Below are 27,897 nucleotides of genomic sequence, written 5' to 3' on the forward strand. Positions count from 1 at the left end.
GAAAATATCCTTTCCATTCATTAGTTGCTTTGATTGCTCATAATGCTGTACGCCTAGTTAGAGTTCGTCTGGGAAAAAGCAAGACACCACTCAAATAATGCTCACAGTAGTAGAGTATACCTTAAACCAATGACAGACACAAACAGTATCAGTCAGCCTAGCATTTTTTTCTGTGGGATGGATTTTGCAAAACATGACTTTCTATCATTTTGAGGTTATATGTTATGACTTCATTATGAGAGAATTGTAAATCAGTTCTTGACATTAGACTCTTTTCTTCACCTAGTTTTAATTTATTTATAGTTTAGTGGTTCATCTGCTGCACCCAGTAATGGACTGAAAATACTGCCTTTCAGCTGTATCTCACATTAACAATGGAAATTGAATGTGACTTTTATTATCTGGTTCCTCGTCTTTCCTACAGCCTGACTGCAGTAATGGACCACGAAAAAACTATTTTGATAAAAGAGGAAACAAGTGAGATATCAGGTTCACCAGGTTCCATTGTAAGTAGTTTCTTAGTATTTTTTTACTATTGTTTCATTAATTTCAGTGTGCAGTATGTTGTGTGAATAAACAGAATTCATGCCATTTTGCTGAAAGTATGAGGAATTAAGTGCAATAAAATCTCCAGTGAGTTTTTAAGTTTACACTCAACATTTACAGCACTAGGCATAGATTATAATGTGTGTTAAAATTCACAAATGATGCAGGGGAGGGTTTGAATTTAATTTTTGTAAATTTAGACAAATTTGTAATGCACTGCTTATTGGCAGTTATAATATATTTATATAAAATTGAACTATTATGATAAAAATAGTCATTGGCTGGATGTCATTTCCAATGAGCACAATATTTCAGCAAGTGACCACATTGCCATCACCCGGTGCACTAACTTACTGTGCACTTACTAGTGATCAGTATGAGCTATAAGTGTAATTTTTTAAAAGTGTATCATAGGTTACATAGATGGCACCTTGGATCTTGTGTTTGTATGTTCCTGTTGTAGACTGTGGTTGTCTGTTTTGTTTATGGGGTCGACAGAAGCGTCCGATCCCACGCATCGGCTTTGACCCATGACGTAAGGGTGTTGTCATGTGTGGCGTCATGACGGCGCGGAGTTTGGTTTGAGTGTGGCTGTCTCCAGTTCTGTTTTATCTTATTTTATTTACTTTTCTGATCTGTTCGTTCTATCTGGTGAGTTTTTTTTTTTTTTTAATTTAAAAACACTTATTACTTATTTTAATTATGTGTTTCCTCCAATTTCTGTTTTAGTTTATTATATTTATCTTTCTGATCTGTTTGTTCTACCCCGTGAGATTTAAAAAAAAAAAAAAAAAGACAAAAATCACTAATCAGCTACTGAAGCATCTTTATCTTCTATGGGTTGCAAGGGTTATGACCCCTGGGGAGGTGGGTGGGTATTCATGCATGGCTGTCTTCATTTACACGTTGTAGCTACGCAGGGCGTCTAAATTTGTTTATATTTAGTTTGCCCCCCACCCAAAACACCCCATTTGCAGCGCTTGTCCCGTTAGTGTCATTAGGCTTCTTGTGGAAAGTGTGTGTGTTTGTTTTTGTTTCCGCCATATTTGTGATGTAATGGGTCAAAGCAGACGGGCGGGATCGGACGCTTCCGTATTTCCTTGTTTATGTCACTACTTGAGTGGTGTCATAGATTGTCTTTTTGCTATACCTGTATAGGGCTAGTGGAGATGATGATCACTTGAGGAAAGCAATGAATTTGCATTGAGTGCTATACTATACCTGTTGTGGTTATAGAGTTGCAGCATAGCCTAAGGCCTAGGTTAAGTAGGGAGGTGAAAGTCTAATTGTGGGTTGGGAAACCCAATGAAGTTTTTATAACAATCTTTTTCCATAGCTACATTTATGCCATTGATGAAAACCCTTGCTTTCCTACCGTAGTCCAGTATTTTCAGGTTTTCAATACATCTGAAGGTGTTAATCACACTCAAACTCCTGATAGTTATTCAGTTTTAATTTTTCTGATATTTGCAAGTGGTTAGTGAAGTTATCTGTTGATAATTTCTTAAGGGTTGTATTTCTGCTGTGTTAATGAGATAATCGGTCTACCAGTGCTCAGTCGAGTTCTCATAGTTACCTTGAAAGAAGTTTGAAGAGACATTTACTGTGAACACTGGTTTAAGAAGTTAGTTTCATATAATATTTTTTTTGCATTAGCACTTGTCTCTGAATATGTAAACCAAGTGTCAATAAGACTCATGGCAGAAAATTGTGATTTGTGTCTTTAATTCACATTAATTAATTTTTAGAACACAGTGTACATGCACCCTGATATATTCCAGTGTGTATATTTGTGATGGGAGCAAAGTTGTGGCAAAACTAAGAGGTTGTACATTCAGTACTGATGTGTGTTTTTTTTAACTACCTCTTCTATATACATCACTTCATGATAAATGATATTTATTAAATTGCAAGGATGTTACAGAAATATTAAGGAATTTTTGTTGTACCTAATGTAACTTAAAGTTTGACCCAAACTTTTTGTTGCACTGTAAAATATTTGTTGCTTCCTTTGCCCCCCTCATCTTGAATGTTTCTGCAGAATTGGTAATGATACAAATGCAAGAACATGCTCCATAGATTGGATTTGCAAAAATTGTGTTGGCAGATTATGTGTATTTGTTGACAGCATAGCAGACAGTCTGCATTGAGTGAAGCTAGACTTCACATTTATTGTAAGCCTGGCTTAAGAACAACAGTACAGAGATGTGAGTTGTCCAGCTTTCAACCTTTTCACCTTGATTATATTTCACTTCTCTTCATTATATTTAACCTCTCTTCATTGATGTGAAAACTCGAGGATTATCTTGCACATTTTTATTCTTTAAATGGTATTGTGTCTGCTGTAGGTAGTGAATCATGAGCAAGTTGAATAATTTGTGATGCAATAAAACCTACAATTTCTGTGATGATGATCTTTTGCCACTCCTATTTGGAGTAACTACAGAAACCAATATACACATGACATTTATCTTTTACACTACTTCCATTGTATAAGAGTGTTTTTCAATAACTCAGTGCTGTATGAAAAAGCTGTGGGTATTTCATCACTCAGTAAGAATTTATTTTTAGAATAGTTCTGTAGTGAGTAATATCTAGAAAATAATGTTGTCATTCACATAATTTTATTTTCTCTCTAATTGAAATAAAACAAATCAGTTTTGCATCAACCAGAATTACTGTCGCACGAAAGAACATACACTGAGAACTGGCAATAAAATGATAGTTGTTGCTAAATTATGTGGTGTTAATTATTCACGAAAAGTACTTTAATTGTGGCATAGAAGTTGTGAAAGTTGCTAACAGTGTGTGGAGATCATGACTTTTTAAATATACTCATTTTGCTTTCTGTTACTCTCACCACAGGTCCAGGTATACCCCTGTAGTGTGAAAATAAAGGAAGAACCACAGGAGACTGGGAATCAAGAGGTAATTCTAGAATTTTTTTGACGGAATGGAATTAATCACTGATTTGTTATTTCACAGTTGTGGGGAATGTAAATGAAGAGGTAAGCAATATAGCCGAGCATTATTGTCAAGGTTTGTTCAGATATGCTAGTAATTATGACTGACTCACAATATCATAATTTGCCCACTATTGCACAAAAGCCTAAATATAGTATTTTTTAGGCATTGCTCTATATAGGTTGAAGTATTGTCTTTGTACAGGAACAATAGTTTTAATATCTACATTAGTAGAATTATTGTCTTGTACAAGGACATGGTAAAAAGTAATGCCTCCACATTTTTTATGCAGAAACTGTTAAAGTTTTTCAAATAAAACAAGCTTTGTTAATTTTTTATGTCTTTATTCCTCATGTTGACGTATTTATTTCTCAACGTAGTCACACACACAATAAACACATTTCTCTTGCTGAGAGACCAGTTCATTGATACTGACACTGACTTTGTTGACAGAGCCACAACCTCACCTCTGCTTTCACTGCTTCAGTCACTATCTAATGGAAGTCCTCGAAGGTATTCTTTAGATTTGGAAACAGATGAAAATTGGAGGCGGTCAAGTCAGGAGTATATGGAGGATAATTGATGACAGTGAACCCAAGCTGTCGGATTGTTGCAGACATTGCAACCCTCATGTCTTGTCTGGCATTGTCATGCTGAAGGACAGGGTGGTGCATGTATGGGCAGACTCTTTGAATTTGAAACTTGATCACAGTACGCTGCTCCTCACGCACCAACTTAGTTAAGCTACACATGTTCATGTTACATGCTACAATCCAGAGCCCTCTAGCAGCAGATGGTTCCAATTTGGGTCAGCAGAGTGAAAAAACCTGTGCACATTACTCAGTCGAGTAATATATGTGACATGTAGTATCTCAACCGATACTGCAAACAGAATTAAAGGGTTGGAGGCATTACTTTTTAGCACACTCTTATATATACAAACAAAAATAAGAACTACGCGTCATTGTGTTGATGTCTAAATAAGATGATGCATGATAGTTGCTGCAATGCCCTGGACCTGAACAGTGATTTCCTACGTATTTGACCAGTTGCCTTGATGAGTAAACTATCCACAGATACTTCTTTGACTGAATCAGTTGTCATTCTCATGGGAGGTTTGATTAGTGGGCAGAGCAAGAATGAGAATTCATCATATACTGTGAAAATGATGGCAAAGTACGATTCAAGATATGAATGCTTTTGCTTGAAAATACTCCATTATGTCCGGAAACCCAAAGTGAATCTTGACCCTTCTCAACACTCTTATCATTCACATCACCATCTGAATGAACATGATGCTATATAATACCGACTTTTACAACAATGTGGCAGTTTTCATATTTTACACCTAAGTATTATCTACCATTAAAATTACAGCGCCATTGTAGGCTTCTTTTCTTTGTCCCCTCTTCTGCATTTTAATAAACCCTTGCAGTGTCATGTACTTCAATTTGTTTCATTATCCTTGTTATCAAGGTATTTACTTAAATTGTGGAGCAATTCTGTTTGCCTTCATTAAATTTACTTTACTCTTTTTTCATTTCTGTGTTTTCCTTCATTAAATATTTTTACTCTTTTTTTTCATTTCTACATTTATCATTTCCTCCATTAGGAAAACCTAAAGAAAGATGGACAGATGGAGCAAACTCCATCCTCCAGAATATGAGTTCTTAACAACTGCAGTGCCTCATTCAGTTGGTCCCTAAAGCCAATGTTATTTGGATCATACATAGTTTACTCTATAGTGCATTTAAAAACAGTTGCAACTTTTGATGTTTGGCTCACTGTGTGCCATTGCCTAGGTAGCACCAATGGTTAGCTGTTTGGCTGGTAAAGCGCCCATGGTGCCACACCATGGGTAAACAGTACCATGTGGTGTCACACATCAGAGGCACCTACATTTATTTCCTCTCATTGTAAATTGATACTTTCTGGCAGTGAAGTGTTTTACAGCTGTCAGGTATTGTAAACAAGTGTTCCGTGCTGCCATTGCATTAATAATAACATTGCAGCATGTCTGAACATGAGATTTGTGGTGTCACCACCAGACACCACACTTGCTAGCTGGTAGCTTTAAATCGGCCGCGGTCCATTAGTACATGTCGGACCCGTGTGTCGCCACTGTCAGTAATTGCAGACCGAGCGCCACCACACGGCAGGTCTAGAGAGACGTACTAGCACTCGCCCCAGTTGTACGGACAACTTGCTAGCGACTACACTGACGATGCCTTTCTCTCATTTGCCAAGAGACAGTTAGAATAGCCTTCAGCTAAGTCCATGGCTATGACCTAGCAAGGCGCCATTAACCATTTCTAGAGAGAGTCTCACTTGTATAATCAAGAATGCTGTATACAAATGATGGATTAAAGTTAAGTATTCCAGCAGCTACGTACTTTTCTTTATAGCATTCATTACGTATCCTGTTCCAGACCTCACTCCAGTCTGCGTTAGATTATAGCGTGCATTTCGGCCTCCTCTAACTACAAGGTGTTGGCACATCTGCCAACACATCAAGATTCACAGTAAAAGTGATCACCCAAGAACTCGTTCACCAGAAAATTTTCATCCAAATTCGACAGTAGTAATGGACAATGCACAATACCATTCAGTTGGGATGGGTAAAGTCCCAGCAATACAGCAGAGGAAAGCAGCTATTTTTCTCAGGGTACAAAGAAATATTTGAGTGGATAAAGTTGAACCCATCTTGTGTAAGGTAGACTTAATGGAACTTTCAGTACTGTACTAGCCAGAAACTCCACGCCAACAGGTCAGTGAACTGGCTAATGTTTGGGTATTGTTTAATCAGGCTTTCTCCATATTATGCTCATTTAAATCTGGCTGGGAATATATGGTCGTAGGTGAAAAGTAATGTGGCCAAAAAACAACAAGAAATTTATACTCGGTGATGTTGAAATGTTGACAAGAGAAGTCACTGCAAATGTTATATCGGACTGGTCTCACGTTATCAGGCATATCAAGAATGTAGTTGAGGAGAGCTGGATTCATGGACCGTGACGAGTTTTGAGAAATATGGTACTTCTCTTGTTGCTGTGTTAACATCTGCTTCTTTTGCCTAAACACAGTATAGTTTACAGATACACATCTCACTAACATTGTAAGGCAATTGAAATGGTAACAGAATCCTAAAACGGTGTGTTATTAACCAAGCAACTGAGGGCGAGACATATCAGTAGTTACAAGAAAGCCAGTTCTCAGTATAAAAGTAAATGTGCAGCTTCTTCACTTATGTCAGTATATATGGCAATTTCAGATGTTAACCATATGGTAAAATACTCTCCTCTTTGCATGCTATCATTTCCCAAGCTTGTTTTAATATCTCAGACCATTTATGACTGACTTGATTTAATTCTTTTGGCCCCTATGGGGGCATAGGGCATCCAGGAGAACTCGCCATCTGTCTCTGTATTTGGCCATTTGCCTCAATTTTGCCCAGGTTTTGCCAACTCTTTTTGCTTCCCCTTCCATTGTCCTCTTCCATGTGCCCTTAGGTCTTCCTCTCTTCCTTGTTCCCTGGGGATTCCATTCCAATGCTTTTTTCTCGATGGTTCCATCTCAAGGTGTGCCCCAACCAACACCACTTTCTCGCATCTGGTCTTCTATAAGTATTCGGTTTGTTATTCGCCAGAGCTCCTCAATACATATTTTTTCTGGCCACCAGATATTCATGATGTGTCAGAGACATCTATTTATTAAGCTTATCCATTTTCCTGCTTTCGTTGGCATACACAAGGACAGCCTTCTCATTTGTATTAAAAATACGGATTTTTGTTTTGTACGTGATATTTCTGTTTTTCTGTATTGGATACAATTGTATGTATTTGTCTTTTTAATGCGGTTTTTCATGTCATCTCCAGCTCCACCATATTCCATCACTATACAATCAAGATACAGGAATGAGTTGACAGTCTCCATGCACTGCTCCTCTATTAACAGTGGCACCTCTGATGTTCCCTGAATTTACTCTCATTTCCTTTGTTTTGCCTGTATTTATCTTGAGGCCAGCAGTCTCTGCTTCTTCTTTCAGCAAGTTTAATGTAGCTTGCATATCAGTCAGCTAGGCTAGTGAAACTATGTTGTCTGCAAAATCCAAATTCTCTAGACATTCATGGATCTCCCACTGGATTTCTCGTCTCCTGCCTGCTGTGACTCTTCACATAACTTATTCTAGAACAAGTAGAAAAAGTGTTGGTGATAAAATGCAACCCTGCCGGACTCCAGTTATTACTTTCATGGGCTCTGTCACATTTCCCTTGTGGAGTATGCAATGTTTGTAACCATCATACAGATCTTTTATGATGTTTAAGATCTTCTGTGGTATCCCATACTTCTGCAACACCTGTCAGAGCACTTTGTGTTTCATGGAATCGAAGGCCTTTTGAAAATCAAGGAATGCCAGGTACATGGTTGCTTGGAATTCTTCGCTTTGCTTTAAAATTATCCTAAGAGTGTTAATAAGATCAATACAACTGTGTTGTGCCCTAAAACTGGCCTGTTCTTTACGCAGTCACTTTTCAAGAAACTCTTTAATTCTGTTTAAAATAATTCTGGTGATGATGTTACTGGCACTGACAACAATGTAATACCATGCCAGTTGCTACAGTCTGACAAATTTCCCTTTCTTCGGAGCTTTATGACAAAACCATTTTTCCACTCCTTTGGAGATTTCTCTTCAAGCCAAATATGCTTCATCAAGGGACAGAGCATCTTAACAGTACATTCAATATCAGCTTTTAAGAGCTGTGGTGCTATGTTGTCTAGGCCTGGAGCCTTTGTATTCTTTATGGTTTTCAAAGCAACCCTAATTTTGTCCATTTTGGGACACTGCAAATTTATATCTTGATCTTCTTCGACTTGCTCTGGAACATCTCTTACCTGTTCGTCATGGTTGTCTTCAAAATTTAACAGTTCCTTGAAGTGCTCCTCCCATCTCTGTAGCTGTGCCTGTTGAGTGGTAGGCATCACCCCATCCTTGTTCTTAACTGGTCCTTCATGTCTGAAGTTCTTCATTGACAACCATTTGGTTGTATTGTAGAACCCTTTAATATTTCCTTGTTTTGCTGCCTCTTCTACTAATTTTGGTTGCTCATCTTTCCATTTCCTTTTATCTCTCTGTGTATTCTTTATGCGCTTCGCTCTTTTGCACTCTTGTCAGACAAAGATTTAACTTAAGTTTTAGTTCTTTCCGGTGGCTGATCTCATCTGATGTAGCATTGGAGGTCCATTCCTTCCATTGATGTGCCTTACATCCTATGATTTTTCCATCACATCTAAATAACTGTCTTTCATTTTTTTTCCCCAACATGTTTCAATTCCCTCTTCCATAAAGTTTTCTTCAGAGAGGATCTGGAATCTGTTTTGTAGTTCAAGGGCAAATGTTTCTTTGATCTGTTGGTCTTTTAGCCTTGCTAGATCTGTTTTCTTGCTCCTGTGACTGAGCTTGGTTCTGTTTGCCTCTTTTCTCAGTCTGAATTCTGCCAAAACTAGGTGGTGGTCACTTCCAACGTCCGCTCCTCTTCTGTTTCTGACATCTAACGGAGAGTGTTGGAACTTGCAGCTTATGACTATGTGGTCTATTTGATTTTCGGTAACATGGTCTGAAGAAGCTCACGTTTTCTTATGGCAGTTACGATGTGGAAACACTGTGCCTCCAATGACTAGGTCATGTTCAGTGCATGTGTCTATCAGCAGTTCACCATTTAAATTCCTTATCCCAGCACCGTACACACCCATGATATGTTCAAGCCCTTCATTTTCTGAACCAGCTTTTGTGTTCAAGTCACCCATTAAAATTTTTAGGCCCCTAGAATTTGTTTGTCTAAGGACTCCATTAAGCTCTGTATAAAATGCATCTTTTAATTCTCCTTTAGCTATTTTATTAGGTGTCTAGCATTGAATTACAGTGACGTATCACACATTTGTTTTAAAGTATGCGGTTATTATCCGTTCTGAGACTGGTTTCAACTCCAGTAAGCTCTTCTTGCTGCTTTTAGACAGTAAGAGCCCTACACCATTCCTACACATCACGTCCTCACCTGTCTGACCCGCGTACAGCAGCAGTCCACCAATTTGTGTTTGTAATTCCCCAGATTCTGGCCACCTTATTTCACTTAGTCTCAATATATCTAGTCGGTAGTTCTCCATCTGGTTTTCAACCTCTCTCAGCCTCCTTGCCTCTCTCAACATCCTTACATTCCAAAAACCAATACGGGTTTTCCTTTTCAGCCAAAGGTCATATCCTTAAGATCCATCCGGCTGTTTCTCCTGTTAGTTTCTGTGATGCGTGTTTTTTGGTGGTGTGGGTTATCAGCCCACAGCACCTGAGTGTCCAGGTGGGGCTGCCACCTCATGGCCTGGACACCTGCCAAGGTTTTATTTCAGGACATTACCCCCTAGATAGCTTGTCTTCAGCACAACTAAAGAATGCTGTCCATCCGTTTGCAGTAAGGCCTATGTGCATCAATGTTGTCATGGTATCCAAGGATCTTTTGCTGTCCACATTAGGGGGCTGTGCCTGCTGCCACACAATCACAGGGAGGAAAAGGAAAGGAAGCGAGAGTATAGGATGGGCCACGATAGAATAGAGCAGGACACTAGGCGGGACATTGTGAGACACACTTCATCTGGATCCTCTATGGAGATCTGTCCAGCTTGGGAGGCCCTGCTTGTAGTTACACTACTGCTGGTATAGCCCTCCACTTCATTGGATCACACAAACCCCCTCACCCACATGGATGGTGTTTCATTAAGGTGGTGTCTCCTGAGGGGGAGACCATTTATGAGATATGAGGGATTTATGAATATTTCATTCTGGCTTTTTTACTGGCATGTGCGTTGGTGATGGAGACCTTTACTAACATTCCATTTACTTGACATTGGAGATAAATAGCAATTTCTCAGAGGTTTAAAGAATAATTCAATATGTTATCTAAATTTCATATGCAGCATAATATGACCTAACACAAATCAAATGCAAATTCATAGTACCCCTATGTTTGTTTGCAAACTTTAAGAATTTCTTGCAGTAATTTAGCTTATACTGAAATATCACAATAACTATGACCTTTCTTGAAATGATAGGGAATTAATCAGAAGGTTGACGAATGAAGCTATAAGATGTGTGAGAAAGATTACAGATCAATCAGACGTGCAGCTGACAGGTTATGTGCTAAGCAGGCCTGACATTACCTTTGCCTGCTGATATCATCCATGCTAGCAACTATGCGCCCCTCCACTCACTCCATACTGAATTGTCAAAAGTCACAACTAATTTTAAATGCACTATAAACAACTTCTTCTTTTGTGCATTGAGTATTAGGCCTTCACTCTTCCTTGGCCTTCCCCAGCTTCGTCAACCTACTGGGCTATAATCTCTGATGTTGTAATATTGTCTGCCACTGTTCATTGTGTCAAGATATTGATTCAGTTTTCCTCTTTGTCATCAATTTTGTTTTGCGTGTTAAACATTTTAAATTCTGTCATAATGTCTTCTCTCATACAGCCATTTGTGGGTGTAAAGAATCCCATTGCACTGCCTGGATCTTACTGCCTTGTCATTTGTAAATGACTAGTGATTCGCCTCCACAGGGTAATGTGGAGATGGTCATCATTTTCTAAAACTTCCTTCGTGTTATTTTCTCTATCTTTTTTCTAAAGTACCTGTTTGCTTTTACATGTAGTTTCCAAATTTTGTTACTTTCTTACCTGTATCTTTGTCATGTTAGTATGTGATATCACATTTCAGATAGTTAAAATAGCTGACCTGTTGCACTGCTGTATTGCTCAGCACTGTTTTTAGATTTAAAGAGGTCCCATCCTATAAAAATCATACTTTACTTTTGTTCTCACCTTGGTAATGGCTAAGGAACCAACCCTGACAGAGAACTGGCAGGTCTGAAGCCCATAAGCTGACAGCTACACCATCAGACTCAAACTGCATGGCACTTGTGATGTGATCAGAACATTTTCACACAGTAAGTGTTCCATGCAAGGCTTGAAATTCTGCCAGTTATATTATACAGGATGTATACACTCTGGGAAAACTGGGAAATCCTGGAATTTTTTCATCTGGGGGAACCTAGGAATTTTTTAGGACTATGGAAATATTTCATTGTTTTAGTTCTCAGTTAAATTTTTGTAATTGAGACTGGTAAGAACTGATGCTCTAACAAAGGATTTTACAGCATCCTGCTGCAGCAGAATAATACTGTAGCAATAAAACATAAACAAGAGGATAAAACCAAAATAAAACATTGCAAAGGAAATGTGCCATTTACAACAACAACAACAACAACAACACAAACACAGTGTACACACAAGTGTCTGCCAACAGCAAAATGCGTCAAAAGCTTCGGGATGAAGACTATGCAACATAATAACAAACAGCTTCCAATCAGTGTGACTGTTAGGTTCGAGTGAGTGGTTGCGAGTGGGCTCATGCACATGCTCAGTTTATTCATGTAGGAGCAGTACCTTTTCCTGCTTCTAGCTACTTGAAAAGTTTTTCTGGCACACCGAAGCTGCCAGGGTGATTTTGCTGTTTCTTCTTCATTTACAGCTCTCACATTAAATGGAAAAAAAATGAATTTCTTTGGCCAGGAGCTATGAAATGAATTGCAATGCATTCACATAATTATGGAAGTCTAAAATATCATATTGATTTTAGTTTTCTCATTTTATTTTATTTCAGCATTTTGGCAGTCGAACATTAATCACCTTGCAGAACAGTGAAGCTGTTTTTGTAGGTTTGCTAAAGAAATTTTGGCTTTTATTGATGCTTTCCACAGAGGCAGACAATTTATTTGAAACTAAATGTTTCATTCCGCACTGTTGGCTACTTTCAGCTGTTCACTGAAATTAAAGAGCATGTTTTCGTCTTCTTGACAAAGTAAACTGCTAACAGGAGCCAAAGTCTAGACCATAGCAAAAGTTGTCGTAAGCATATATAAACAGTCCAGGGAGCAATCCAAATCATGAAGTGTAATGCATGCAAGTTAAGAAACCTAGAACCTTTGCCTGCCTTCGACAGGCAAGTGCTCTACTGATAGTGCACCTGCCTGTGAAAGGGAAAGGTCTTACTTTTGAGTAAGAGTCCTGCACACAGTGTTAATCTGCCAGGGAGTTTAAAATCAATGCACACTCTGCTGCAGAATGAAAATTTATTCTATTTGGATGATTACTGTTTTTTTAGCAATGTAATTTTCTATGTGAGGTGTGGTTGAAGACAAACCTGTCCATCTCTCTTAATAGTCATACAGTTGTTACAGAGTTTTATGTGCAAGCTTTAAATGGGTAATAATTCTCCTTTTCCAGTTACTTCAAGATCCATTAAAAATTGAGGCTCCATTTTACAACACAAAGGAAGATCCAGGACTGAAATTGAATGCGAGTCTCTCTGAACATAGTGTAAGTTTTCAAATCAGTGTTGTTTTATGCTTGAGGTACAGAAAGACAATCATGGAATGTAATGGCTGCATATAGTTAAAAAATCATAGATGGAGAGCCATTCTATCCTACAATATCAGTAATTTTTAGTATTTTTGTAGAGTTACCATGACTCTCATTACCCTTGTGTGTTACATGTTATCCGTGGTGGTGGTGGTGGTGGTGGTGGTATGTCAAAAGACTGCTTTGAACCCAGCTCTCCAAGCTACTCTATCCTGTGTAACCCTGTTCATTATAGAACAACTGATGCAACCTACATCCATCTGAATCCTGAATCCTTTTTACTGTATTTATCTCTGGGTCTCCCTTTACAATTTTTAGCCCACCTCCTCCCCTCCATCCCCTGCCTACACTTCCTTCCAGTACTAAATTGGTAATCCCTTGATGTCTCAGAATGCATCCTATCAACCAATCCCTTTTTTAGTCAAGTTGTACCTTAAATTTATTTTCTCCCCAATATGAGTCAGTACATCTTCATTAGTTCTGTGATCTACTAATCTGATCTTCATTCTTCTGTTGTACCACATTTCAAAAGCTCATATTCTCTTCTTGTCTAAACAGTTTATCATCCCTCTTTCACTTCCATACATGGCTACGCTCCAGATAAATACCTTCAGAAAAGACTTTCTAACACTTGAGTGTGTGTTCAATGTTAACAAATATTTCTTCTTGAGAAACGCTTTTCTTGCCATTCTCAGTTATTTTGCTACAAAAATAGCAAAACTCATCTACTATTTTATGTAGTACTTCTTCAGCAACGCTTTTCTTGCCACAGTCAGTTATTTTGCTACCAAAATAGCAAAACTCATCTACTACTTTAAGTATATCGTTTCCTAATCTAACTCCTCCTAACCTTTGACCAGTACAGCACAGCATCATTTGGATATACACGGATAAGGCAAACATTATAGCTACTGCTCACCATGAGAGTGAATGCACAGTGCTGTGTACGCAGGGCTGTTGGGGTATGATTATACTAAAGGAAACATTTGCCTTGGGTACCATTGAACCTCTAGTAGTAACCAAATACATTATGATTACTGTGAATTGTGTGAGCATGGTTCCCTTGATGCTTTGTTTTTCCTAATGGTAATCACATATTTCCAGCTGGATAATTGTCGATTTCACCAGGCCAGAATCATGCCGCAGTGATTTGAAGAGTATTACAGTGAATGCACATTCATGACTTGCCCATCAAATCCAACTGATGTGCATCTGTGGAACACATGCCAATCTGAACCCACAAACCAACAGCCAGTAATTCAAGGGATTTGCATGAGCTAAATTCTAGCACATCTAGTGCCATATACCTGCCGAAACCTACCAAGAAATTGTCAAATCTCTGCTATCCAGAAATGCTGCTGTAGTGTGTTGCAGATATGGATCAACACACTACAAAACAGACGGTTTGATGAGTTTGCTCAACAGCGTATGATACTAAAATATCTGATCAGAAAATTAGCTTTATTAAATTACTCTTTGAATAAGAGATGAGTCACTGAAAAGTATGAAGATCTTCATAATGAAATATTGAGAGCTATGTTGTATATACATAATGAGAGGTTTTGTTTTCTTTTGTCAGTATCTGGAAGACCCATTTATAGCCTCGGGGTCCACTGATCATATTAAGGAGGATTCAGTACTAAATTTAGGAGCAGAAGAAATTGAGACTTTTGTAAGTATTCACATTTTACAGATGGATTGCATATGAAATAAAAATATGTCATTTGGTAACTGTGGAATACAAAGAATGCATTACAGTGAAATTAGCATCGTTTATACCCCTTAGAAGTTTTGCAGTATGTATTATTCCACTTCAGTTATTGTCAGTTATTTGCTGACTGTTATGAGTAGAATTTCAGCAGAGCTGTAACAATATATGTAATCATATTTTCACTGTCGCAGGTTGATATCAGTTACAGTAAGATCATGATAATTCAGCACTCTATAATCCAGCGGACCCAATAGTCCAACATGCGTAAGGTATTTTGCCATGGTGTGACACCTTTTCAGCAACAATTGTTTGCCTAACTGTGTGATTATAGTCTTGCCAAGATAAGTGAGTTGCATTACTGGCTTTGTCAGTATCAGTGATTCTTCATTCACTAAACCTAAGTTTACAGTACTTATGTTTGCATCAGTGCTGTGGTATTTTAATTATTTAATGAAGTCATTGTGCTGTGTTAATATTCAGCTACTTGTATGACTGTCAGTTAGACTACATCACAGTAAAATGTTTGTATGTACAGTGAAAAATTTCCAAACAGAGCAAAAGTGCATCTAAAGCCGCAAAACAGAAACGTGATGTTGACAAGCCACAAAAAAACTGGTCATCATAAGCAGACTGCAAAAAAGTGAGAACCAAAACAGTATTATGAGTGAACTATGGTCTAAAATGATTGAAGAAACAGAGATGGAAAGCAATTTAAATGACGAGTAGTTTACAGCTGATCGCTCTGAAGTTGTACAAATGATATATTCTGTGTCTACCAATGAATTGAGTGCTTTTTCAGGTGAAATTAAAATGGATTGACATAGGTAGAAATTCAGTTACTGAAGGAGAGTGGATGATGTGATATTATAAAAGTGTTTTGAAGTCACAGGAGGCACCAGAAGTTAACAGTGATTATGGCAAAATGTCTGCAGCTAACATCTCTGGGATTGACACTATGGAAGCCTTAGACACTTTAGTGAGATTCACTAATTGAAGACAATAATATGATGCCTCTAAAGTTGTGAATCTGAACATCAAGCAAAATAATTGTTGTCAAAAAAGCGCTCAATCCAAGAAACAATTTGGAATTTTTGTAATGTTCAGGGTGCTCGGAAGATAATTTCAGCTAAACCATCAGTGGTAGACACCAGTCTGGCATATTCCATGCCTGTGAGGCTGTCAGATATCTGTACTGTGTCTATGACAGTGATTACAACTAAACTGCACCACATTATTGACTATAATCTTTATTAATTAGCTTCTTCTTGATATCCTCAAATCAGTGGTCCTTATTGTATTTTGTAACTAGCATACAAAACTTTATTTATGCACAGTATATCGAACTTCTCTAAAACTTTGAGCCTTAAACTGTTGTGTTAGAGCAATGTACTATTTGACTTTTAATTCAATTTTATATGTATTGGAAAGTAGTTCTTTTTCTGATAAAGGCTGAGGCCAAAAGCTTAAATGTAAATCTCTTTTAATTTTGCCTGTTGGCAACTTAAAATGTTATCTTTACATTAGTATCAATCTATCTTTTTCTAGAGTTTTGATATTCCTATCAGAAGTTTCACATTGTTTGAAGAAGACTATGCATTTCAGTATCTTCGATTAATGTGTTGTAAGCAAATTCATTGGGCTCTTACCTTGTCAGTGAGTCTCTGTATTTGTGAGTTTGTGGTAAAAGATTTCCACGGAGGGAAAATTATTAAATGTGGTAATATGTACACAGACTAGTCACAGTGAACTGGGAAATAGTGATTGTCATATAAATTTTGAATTATATAGTTTAGCCTCATGTCACACACATGGTATCATTAACAGGTTTAAGCTATAATCAGATGAACTGTGCAAAACAGAAATACAGAGGCAGTAAACTACTATATTGTGTTTAAAAGAAGTTGCAACTTTTGGAAATTTGGGGAAGAAAGAGTGCAGGGAAGCATAGATTCCAAGGGGTAGCAACAACACAATGCCCATCTTAGGTTATGACCTATAGTCAGCTGCCAAGCAAACATTCTTTGGCCGTAAAGAAATACAATACTAAATGAAGCAGTTACATCAATGAATTTTTCATACGTACTCACATTTACAGTGTAAGTTAAGTGATGCCAAAGGAAGAATCATCGCTTTCTCCCTCAGAACTGAAACTGGCACTGGAGCTGACTGAACTGACTCTCTGTTCCATCTGGTCCTTCATAAATCCATGTCTCTTCAATTACCTTCTTTGAATGGCTGGCAACTCAGTATCATTCCTGTGGGGTAAAGTTTGCAGTGGCTCTTTTTTTCTGCATTACAACCTCAATGAGCCCAAGCTTCTTGGTGTCTCCTGCCACAGTACCTCTCACCTGGGCCCATATATGCTCAGCTGGATTCAAATGAGCATGATATGGAAGAAGCCTTGATTGCATTATGCTCTTTAGTGTTAACTGGTTTGTTGACTTTGTATTGTGGAGGTTTTGGCTTCTACAGTACAAGATCCATTAACTATGATTTATTCATGCCAAGTTCAACTTTATCTGATAGAATGTTTCTTTGTACATAGAGCAAAATATTCAATTTTCGCCTCCTCGTTGTTAGAGCGTGATCCACCACAGCAGAGTGGTATGGCACATTGTCCATTATTATTATTATCAAATTCAGATGAACATTTCACAGCAGAACATCTGAAAACGTACAACACTATACTGCATCACGTATTATATTAACATACAATCTGTATTACCAAATATGTTATTATGATGCAGGACATGTTACCCTGTGGGAGGATTTAAGTAAAACTGACCTTGAATTACCTAATGGGTTTGTCTTATCGAACCTGAATTCAGTGCTACAGAAGAAACCAGAAAGCTAAAGATTGAAATTTGGAAAATTTTTTAAGAAACCAAGTTTACTTAAATGAAATAAAAATGGTCACCAGCCTAATTAGGCATACTAATGTTGTACATTACTTTTATATAATCTGTATAGAGTTGTGATAAAAGAAAGCTACTATTACTTCTTACCCAATGAAGTGCAATGAACTCTACTATAATCAGACAAGTGGTACAGTGATGCTAGCAGTTATAAATAGTATATGCAAGTTCTCATAGAAACAGTTAACAGCTTATTTCTTCTCAATAGTAATTACTTCATTATGTACGAATTATGTGATCACCAAAAGTTATGAAAGTCAAAATTAAACCAGAAATGGACGTGGACTTAGTCCTATTTCAACATTTACTTTCCAAATAGTACAAATATAATTAAGTCACTTGCAATAGGATTTTTCACTCATTAAGAAGTAATATTGTTTCTACTTTTATGGATAAGGGCAATTACAGTAACTTTATCTTCAATAAACAAAATTGTTGGTGGGGGCTCTCAAACTGTTCCCCCCTCCCGGGGCCTAGCCACTCTTTGGCAGGTTCATACTTGGCTACCACGGAGCCCCAGCCTTTGGCAGCCCTTTTTACCTTCTGTACTACATGTCTATCCTCTTGCTATTCTTTTTCCTCTCCCTTGGGGAACATGTCTGGGGTATTATAGGGAATGTTCTGCATTCTGTTGCTGACCTGCAAACAGTCTCAACTTTCTTTGTGGCTCCTTTTTCCTTTCTTTGTTTCCTTTCTTTGTTACCTTTCACCTCCCGTTCCTCTGCTTCGGTGTTTGAGGATTCTCTCTTTTCTTCTTCTTCTTCTTCTTCTTCTTCTTCTTCTTCCCTGTGCACTCCTGAAGGCTAGACCACATGTCTAACAAGTAAAAGGTGACTGGGTAACACGTAATTCCCAGGCCCGGGTTGACAGGTAGGGTTCACACGTACCCCCTGATACAAGCCAGGCCCAGGGAGGAGTGACTGACTGAGCTGTAACCTTCTCAGATTGCCCGTTGGTCCCTCTGTCATGTGTTCGGGAGGTGTGACCTGAGGTGTGAACAATCACCTAAGGCGGGTGCGCCCCCTTGTGTAGCAGCCCCCCAGTAGGAGCGCGCCATTGGAGATGCTGCAATCATGGGGGATTTCCTCGTGATGAGTCACTCATCCTCTTCATCGATGTCAACAAAACGAAAACGTTATTAGGGTTCTGATTTGAAGACCCTTCCCACTGCACAGCGGTTCCTTGTTGTATCACATACTGAAGATAGTCAGTCCTTCACCACAGTTAATCTGTTTATTATTTAAGAAGGTGTTGATCCTGCTCTCATTTACGGAATGGCACTTTGCTTTTGGAGACGGCTTCTGATGCTCAAGCACAACAAGTTCTTGCTGCCTTACTTCACCACGGCTACCCTATTTGTGTCACGGCACATAGAACTTTGATTTCCTCCTGTGGTGTAGTTTACACTGGGCTTCTTGACGGTCTGACCAAGGCTGAAATACAATCTTACCTCTCTGATCAGGGCGTCATTGTCGTTCATCATGTCATGAAAAAGGTCGATTCTTCTTTGGAGCCCACCCGCACTCTTTTCCTCACCTATTATAGAGTGGTGCTGCCATCCAAGATTAAAGCCAGCTGAAATCATCACAGTCCAGCCATACATTCTGAATCCGATGCGCTGTTATCAGTGTCATTGGTTCAATCACACTAGAACATCTTTTCAACACCCAGCCATATGTGTAACCTGTGGCAGGGATGCACACAAGAGCGAATGTCTACCTCTTCCTCCCTGCTGTATCAACTGCAATGGTGGCCATGCCGCCTCCTCCCAGGATTGTTCTGTGTATCTCGACGAGCAGGCTGTTCAAGAGATTCAGGTAAAGGAAAAAGTGCCTTACCCAGTAGCTTGCTGGCTAGCCACAAGCTCTGTGTTCACCTGTCAGGCACTTATAGTTCAGTTCTTGTTACCCCTCCCTCCATGAAGGACATGGTTACACAGATATGCAACCTCAAATTTGGCTCTGAGGTTGTGAAGTTGCCCAGCATCACTGACCCCAGTCCTGCTGTGCAACAAACTATCAGACTCTTGCCTCATGAGGTGAAGCTACCCACTACACAACTGGCAGGCAGGAAGGCCAGAAGGAGTACTCGCGGGAAGACTTCGTCAATCCCTCCAGCCAACTAACACCCAAGTCTTCCTTTAAGCAGAAGGGCTCAAAGAAGTCCGCTAAAGACAAACGGTCTGCCCCTTCACCAACTCGAAGATCCTGATTGACGTGGTCGCTTAGCCCGGCTGGCCTTTGTCTCGCCGGTGCACACCACCATTTGTTTTTTGGCATTGGACCCCACCAACCAACCGCCCAAGCACTCCAATGCTTGTGTACACCCCTTGGAGCAGGGTCCTCCTGCTTCTGAGCCCTTTAGTAGCGACTCTCAACCGGCTGTCCCTCCGCAGTCATTCTCTTCCTCCTCATGACTGCCCTCCTATGGAACATTCATGGCCTGCTGTCCCACAGTGGATTTATGTCTGCTTCTAGCATCACAGCAACCCCTTTTGCTTTCTGGTGACTTTAATGCATATCATCCCCTCTGGGGTTCTCCCAAGGTCTGCCAGAGAGGAGCCCTCTTGGCTGACATTCCTAACCAATTCTACCTCTTCTGCCTTAACACTGGTGCACCCACTTTCCTTTCTGACTCCTTGTACCCCTATTCCCATTTGGAACTATCCTTGTGCACTGCCTAGAGTGCCCCTCATCTTGAGTGGTCCATTCTTTCTGACGCCTACTTGAGAGACCACTTCCCATGTGCTCTCCGTCTGCTGACTCCTACCCCATCCACGTGCATACCTAAATGGCGGCTTACTAAGGCTGACTGGCTGCTTTACTCCTCCCTGGCGCCCCCTGCGGGTTCGGGGGTTAGAATAGGCCCGCGGTATTCCTGCATGTCGTAAGAGGCGACTAAAAGGAGTCTCACATGTTTCGGCCTTATGTGATGGTCCCCTCTCGGGTTTGACCTCCATCTTTCTAAATTTATCCGAAGAGCGAGCCAATTGGGGAAGGGCGCCTTACATGGTGCACTGTATCCGTCGTGCAATTAGACCTTTAGCTGGATTTCTCGTCGTTGCAATGGTGTTCCGCTCGTTTTCGATCTCTTGGGCGAGGATACGTCCCTGGGTGCGATTACCACGCTGCCCTCTGCAGTGTTTCTTTTCACTGCGACGACGACCTTGGACATTTTTGCACCTAAGATCCAGCACGGTAGCCAGCCCGTTGTGGTGGGGCCGCCATGTACCCTCTTGGTTGTAGCCCCCTGACAACACAGGGATCGCTCTACTGATGCCTGCGCCGTTAACTCCCCACGTATGCCAAGGAGTAGATGCCTATCCTCCTGGGGTATCAGGACTCCCGGCAACGGCCATCCTGCCAGGTGGCCTTTGCTGTGGCTGGGTGGCGCCCGTGGGGAGGGCCCTTGGTCGGAGTAGGTGGCATCAGGGCGGATGACCCGCAATGAAGCGTGGTACATCATCTCTCGCTGGCGGCCAGCCGCCAGCAGTCTCTAAGCGTTCTCGGGCTCAATTTAATGCTCAGAAGTACGATCCGAAAACGTTCCCCTCCCTGGCCACGCCGTGGGAAGAGCGTAAGTCTCAGGATGGAGGTAACAGTTATTCGCCCCGATTCTTAGTTTGTACGAGAGCTGATGGGGAGTCTTTCCTCTCCACAAAGCCTCAGTTCTTCGTCGAGCATTTAGAGGACAAGTTTGGGGAGGTGGAGGGCTTGTCTAAAATGCGCTCTGGGTCAGTACTGATACAAACGGCATCCTCCGCCCAGTCACGCAGGTTGCTTGCTTGTGACAGGTTGGGGGATGTTAACGTTACTATTACACCACATAAGAGTTTAAATATGGTCCAGGGTGTTATTTTCCATAGGGACCTCCTTTTGCAGTCTGATGACGAGCTGCGCGCCAACTTAGAACGTAGAGGTGTTCATTTCGTCCGGCGCGTTCATCGGGGTCCGAGGGACAATCAGGTTGCTACCGGTGCCTTCATCTTGGCCTTCGAGGGTGATACGTTACCGGAAAAGGTCAAGGTGATGGTCTACCGATGTGACGTCAAACCCTATACCCCTCCCCCGATGCGGTGCTTCAAGTGCTGGAAGTTCGGCCATATGTCTTCCCGCTGCACTTCCAGCCTCACATGTCGAGATTGCGGACGCCCATCTCATCCCGATACTCCATGTGCCCCGCCTCCCATCTGCGTCAACTGTGGGGAGCACCATTCACCTTGCTCGCCAGACTGCAAAGTCTTTCAGAAAGAGCGCAAAATCATGGAATATAAGACCCTGGACCGGCTGACTTATTCTGAGGCCAAGAGGAAATATGACAGACTCCATCCTGTGAGAATGACATCTTCTTATGCAGCTGCTACAACACCTGTGCTAGCCCCATCAGTTTCGAGACTTCCAGCCAGCTCGATAAGCAGTAAGACTCCTCCTGCCCCCTTGCCAGTGGGGGGCTCTACCCACCGGGTTGCTCCTGCGCCACCTACCTCAGGGGCAACACCATCCCCCCCATCAGGGACGTCCGTCCCTGCTTCTAAGCCGGAGAAGTGTCCAACTTCTTCGGCTTCTCACGCTCGCAAGGGGTCCCTCGGGTCCCTCCCTTCCCAGGTTTCCACCAGTGGGAAGGCTGACGACCGACAGTGGCGTAAGTGCCCGCAATCAGCTGGTCGACGGGCTTCACGATCCTCCTCAGTCCCGGAGACTGAATCGGTGAAGCCCTCCCAGCCAGTTAAACCCAAGGAGCAGCGTGAGAAATCAAAGAAGAAGAGCTCTAAGCCCAAGGAACTCGCGGTGGCAGCCACCCCACCGCCACCTTCCAGATCTGCGTCTGAGGACGAGGTGGAGATCCTGGCGTCCGCTGAGGACCTCGATCTCGCCGGTTCCTCAGCCGCCATGGATAGCGCTAGCACGGGTGCTCAATCGGAGGCAGCAGGTGACCCAGCGGCGTAATCTGCCTTCCCAGTCCCGTCACGCCTTTGTCCGCCATGGACACTACCATCCTCCAGTGGAACTGCAGCGGTTTCTTCCACCATTTAGCTGAGCTCCGCCAACTTATCAGCCTTCGCCCTTTCTTCTGCATTGCTCTCCAGGAAACTTGGTTTCCAGCGATGCGAACCCCCGCCCTCCGTGGCTATCGGGGTTATTATAAGAACCGAGCAGCCTATGAAAGGGTGTCTGGTGGCGTCTGCATATATGTCCTTCACACTCTGCACAGCGAGTCTGTCCCTCTCCAGACGCCTTTAGAGGCTGTCGCTGTACGCGTGTGGATGCCACAGGCTGTTACCGTCTGCAGTCTTTACATTCCACCGGATGGTGATGTCTCGCTGCCTGTCCTGGCTGCACTGGTCGCCCAATTGCCGCCACCTTTCTTGCTATTGGGCGACTTCAACGCCCATAACCCTCTGTGGGGTGGGTCAGTGGCCACAGGTCGGGGCGCCATCGTTGAGCATTTATTGTCGCAGCTCGATCTCTCGCTGTTAAATGATGGTGCCTTCACACACTTCAGTGAGGCGCATGGCACCTACTCTGCCATTGACCTTTCCATCTGTAGCCATAGCCTCTTACCATCTGTCCAATGGAGTGTGCATGACGACCTGTGTGGTAGTGACCACTTTCCGTTCTTTTTGTCACTACCACAGCGTCACTCTTCTGGGCGCCCTAGCAGATGGGCTATGAATAAGGCTGACTGGGATTTGTTCTCCTCCACTGCCGCTTTTGAGCCTCTCTCTACTGATGACATTGATGCGGTGGTTCAATCGGTCACCACCGGCATCGTTACTGCCGCCGAATCTGCCATTCCCCATTCTTCTGGGTCTCCTCGACGGAAGGCTGTGCCTTGGTGGTCGCCTGAGATCGCTGAAGCGATTAAAGATCGCCGGCGAATGCTCCAGCGTCACAAGCGACATCCCTCCTTAGCGCACCTTATTGCCTTCAAACGGCTGCGTGCGCGGGCCCGCCTCCTTATCCGCCAAGGCAAGAAGGAGTGCTGGGAGTGGTATGTGTCCACCATTGGCCTCCATGTCACTCCCTCGCAGGTCTGGGCCAAGATTCGACGCATCTACGGCTATCGGACCCCTGCCAGCGTCCCTGCGCTCTCACTGAATGGAGCCGTGTGTACTGACTCCGACGTCATTGCAAATCGCTTAGCAGAGCATTTTGCTATGAGTTCCGCTTCTGCGAATTACCCCCAGGCCTTCTGCTCCATTAAAGAGCGGCTGGAACGTCGGAGCCTTTCGTTTCGCACCAACCACCCGGAATCTTACAATGCTCCATTCAGTGAGTGGGAATTTCGCAGTGCCCTCGCTGCTTGCCCTGATACCGCTCCTGGGCCAGATGGCATCCACTGTCAGATGCTGAAACACCTTTCAGTGGACTGCCAGCGGCGCCTTCTCGATCTTTACAACCGTCTTTGGGTCGAGGGGGAGTTTCCGTCGCAATGGCGGGAAGGCATTGTCATCCCCGTTTTGAAACCTGGAAAGACCCCTCTGGAGGTGGACAGCTACCATCCCATTAGCCTCACCAACGTTCTTTGCAAGTTGCTTGAACGGATGGTGAGCCGGCGCTTGCATTGGGTGCTGGAGTCTCGGGGCCTTCTGGCTCCGTCTCAGGGTGGGTTCCGTAGAGGCCGCTCAGCCGCCGACAATCTGGTGAGCCTGGAGTCGGCCATCCGTACTGCTTTTGCCCGCCTTCAGCACCTGGTCGCTGTCTTTTTCGACATGCGGAAGGCGTACGATATGACATGGCGTCATCACATTCTTTCTACGCTTCATGGATGGGGTCTTCGGGGTCCTCTGCCGATTTTTATCCGCAATTATCTGTCGTGTCGTACCTTCCACGTGCAAGTCGCGGCCTCGTATAGTTCCTCCCACGTCCAGGAGAACGGTGTGCCACAGGGCTCTGTTTTAAGTGTCTGTCTGTTTTTAATATCCATTAACGGGCTTGCTGCAGCCGTGGGAAATCCTGTCTCCGCTTCCCTGTATGCTGACGACTTCTGCCTTTACTACAGCTCTACTGGCATTGCAGCTGTTGAACGTCAGCTACAGGGCGCTATCCGTAAGGCGCAGTGTTGGGCTGTAGCGCATGGGTTTCAGTTTTCGGCAGTCAAGACCCGCGTTATGCATTTCTGCCGGCGCCGAACAGTCCATCCTGAGCCGCGGCTTTATCTTGCCGACGAACTCCTTGCTGTGGTGGAGACCCACAGGTTTTTGGGGGTGGTTTTCGATGCCTGGTTGACTTGGCTGCCTCATATCCGGCAGCTTAAACAGACGTGTTGGCGGCATCTAAATGCTCTGAGATGCTTGAGCCACACCCGCTGGGGCGCCGACCGCTCTACCCTGTTGCTGCTCTACCAGGCGTTAATCCAGTCCCGTCTGGATTATGGAGCCTGGCTTATGGCTCAGCATCCCCATCTGCGTTACGGGTGCTGGACCCAATTCTCCACAGCGGGATACGCCTTGCCACTGGTGCTTTCCGCACCAGACCTGTGGACAGCGTACAAGTGGAGGTAGGTGTACCTCCACTGCGGGTACGACGCCAACAATTACTGGCTGCTTATGCTGCCCATGTTTTTAGTTTGCCCGGGCATCCAAATTACCGTGTCCTGTTCCCGCAGTCGGTCGTCCATCTGCCGGACCGTCGGCCCCGGTCGGGTTGTCTGATCGCCGTACGCGTCAAGGAGCTTCTCTGCGGGCTTGGGTTTTTCCCTGTTCCTCCTCCTTTCCAGACGCCTCTGCGTACACCCCCGTGGTGTGTTCCTCGCCCTTGCCTTCGGCTCGACTTGGCACAGGGCTCGAAGGACTCGGTCCCTCCAGAGGCCTTCCGCCGCCGCTTTTATTCCATCCTTGCCACGTATCAGGGCTCTGGAATTGTTTACACCGACGGTTCGATGGTTGCTGGTCGTGTCGGGTATGCGCTAACTCTAGGGGACCATTCCGAACAACGGTCCTTGGCGGCTGGCTGCAGCGTTTACACTGCTGAGCTAGTCGCCATCTTTCGAGCCCTAGAGTATATCCGCTCCTGCTCAGGTGAGTCCTTCGTGATCTGTAGCGATTCCCTGAGCGGTTTACGAGCTCTCGACCAGTGTTTTCCCCGTTCTCGTCTGGTGATGGCTATCCATGAGTCCCTGCATACTCTTGCGCGTTGCGGCCGCTCTGTGGTCTTTGTGTGGACCCCCGGTCATGTCGGTATCCCGGGCAATGAACATGTTGACCGCCTGGCGAAAGAGGCCACGTGTAAACCATCTCTGGATGTTGGCCTCCCAGAGACTGATTTGCAGGCAGTCCTCCGCCGAAAAGTTTTAGCGCTTTGGGACGCTGAATGGCGCGATCGGATTACACCCAATAAACTCCGTGCCATTAAGGAGACGACGACTGTGTGGCGGTCATCCCTGCGAGCCAACCGCAGGGACTCCGTCGTCCTTTGTCGGCTCCGCATTGGCCACTCCCGGCTAACACACAGTTATTTACTGCGCCGGGAGGACCCTCCTCTGTGTCGCTGTGGGGCAGCTTTGACAGTGGCCCACATTCTGTTGGCCTGCCCCCTTTCAGCTGTGGTCAGGCAGACATTTGCGCTGCCTGATACGCTCCCTGCCCTTTTAACAGACGACTCCACTATGACTGACTTAGTTTTACGTTTTATTCGGGCAGGGGGATTTTATCATTTAATCTGAGTGTTTCTGTTTTATTTTATTGTTTTGTGTTGATTCTGGCCTTTGGCCTACGATTTTCAACAGATTTGTTTTTTTTTTTTTTTTTTTTTTTTTTTTTTTTTTTTTTTTTTTTTTTTTTTTTAGTGTGTTTCTAAGTGGTTGGCTTTTCCTTTTTTATTTCTATGGTCGGCCAACCACCGTCACACTCTGTGTGGTTTTAGTTCGTTTTGTCTTGTTCTTGTCTCAGTTTCTCTTGTTCTGTGTCGTCTGTGATCTCTTCTGTTCCTCGTTTTTATTCTCTGTGGGTGTTCTTTGTCTTTGGAAAAAGGGACCGATGACCATAGCAGTCTGGTCCCTTTACTCCCCCCCAAACCAACCAACCAACCAACCAACCAACCAACCAACTCCTCCCTGGCGACCTTCGCAGAACAAGATTTCCTCAGTTGTGATGACCAGGTGGACTACCTCACAAACGTTATCCTTAATTCTGCAGAATGTTCCATTCCTCGCACTTCATCTTCATCACATCGTGTCCCAGTCTTCTGGTGTACAGAGGCATGCCGTGACGCAATTCAAGCATGGAGATGTGCTCTCCGTGTTTTAACCACCGACCTATGCTGGAAAACTGCATTCATTATAAACACATGCGTGTGAAGTGTTGTCGAGTTCTTTGGTATAGCAAAAGAGCTAGTTGGATTTCGTTCACTAGTTCTTTTAACAGTTCCACACCTTCCTCTGTTGTGTGGGCAAACCTTCGATGGCTCTCTGGAACCAAGATCGATTTCCCCGTTTCCGGCCTGACAGTGGGTGCTGATGTCATCGTGGATCCTGTTGCTATCTCCAACACCTTGGGCCGCCATTTTGCATAAGTTTCAAGCTCTTTCCACTATCACCCTGCCTTTATCCATAGGAAACGAGTGGAGGTGCTTCGGGTGGTACCCTTCTCTTCTCCAAATAGTGAGTGCTACAATGCCACCTTCACTATGAGGGAGCTAGATCATCCATCCCAAGGCCAGATGCTATCCACATTCAGATGTTGCAGCACTGCTGTCTTGCGGCAAGCACTTCGTGCTTAACACATACAACCGCATCTGGGCTGAGGGCACATTTCCTGGATGGTAGCGTGAAGCCACAGTCGTACCCATACCTAGGCCCAGTAAGGACAAAAACCTTTCTTCCAGCTACCACCCCATCTCTCTTACCAGCTGCGTTTGGAAAGTGATGTAATGTATGATTTGTGCCCGGCTGGTGTAGGGGCTCAAACTCACCATTTACTCACAAATGCACAGTGTGGATTTAGAGTGCAGCATTTTGCAGTTGACCATCTCGTTACTTTGTGCACCCATGTCATGAATGGTTTTCTGCAGAAATCCCAGACTGTGGCAGTGTTCTTCGATTTACAGAAGGCCTACGAGACCTGCTGGAGAACTGTTATCCTCCGTACTCTTTACACGTGGGGCTTCCGTGGATGCCTACCCTGTTCTCTTTGAGCATTTTTACAAGACCAAGTTTTCAAGGTGCGTGTGGGTTGTGCTTTGTCAGATACCATTGAGGAAAATGGTATGCCTCAGGGTTCCATCCTGAGCGTCATCCTCTTTGCTATCGTCATTACCCCTATCGTGGCCTATCTCCCACTGGGTGTCTGCGGCTCCC

General features: G+C 43.1%; 1 protein-coding gene and 1 long non-coding RNA gene across 2 annotated transcripts in view; both read left to right on the forward strand.

Annotated features, from left to right (window-relative positions):
- Positions 1–440: 440 nt before the first annotated feature.
- LOC126427360 (uncharacterized) lies at positions 441–12,922 on the forward strand. Its single transcript, XR_007576651.1, has 3 exons — positions 441–506; positions 3,412–3,474; positions 12,841–12,922. It is a non-coding gene; the product is annotated as an uncharacterized LOC126427360 (long non-coding RNA).
- Positions 12,923–14,560: 1,638 nt separating this feature from the next.
- LOC126427160 (zinc finger protein 26-like) overlaps positions 14,561–27,897 on the forward strand; it is an 87,598-nt gene continuing 74,261 nt past the window's right edge. The window contains exon 1 of the mRNA XM_050089385.1: positions 14,561–14,647. The gene's annotated coding sequence lies outside the window, so the exon portion shown is untranslated. The remainder of the gene's footprint in view (positions 14,648–27,897) is intronic.

This window comes from Schistocerca serialis, chromosome 11 (assembly GCF_023864345.2).
Source record: "Schistocerca serialis cubense isolate TAMUIC-IGC-003099 chromosome 11, iqSchSeri2.2, whole genome shotgun sequence".
NCBI classification, from domain to species: domain Eukaryota; kingdom Metazoa; phylum Arthropoda; class Insecta; order Orthoptera; family Acrididae; genus Schistocerca; species Schistocerca serialis.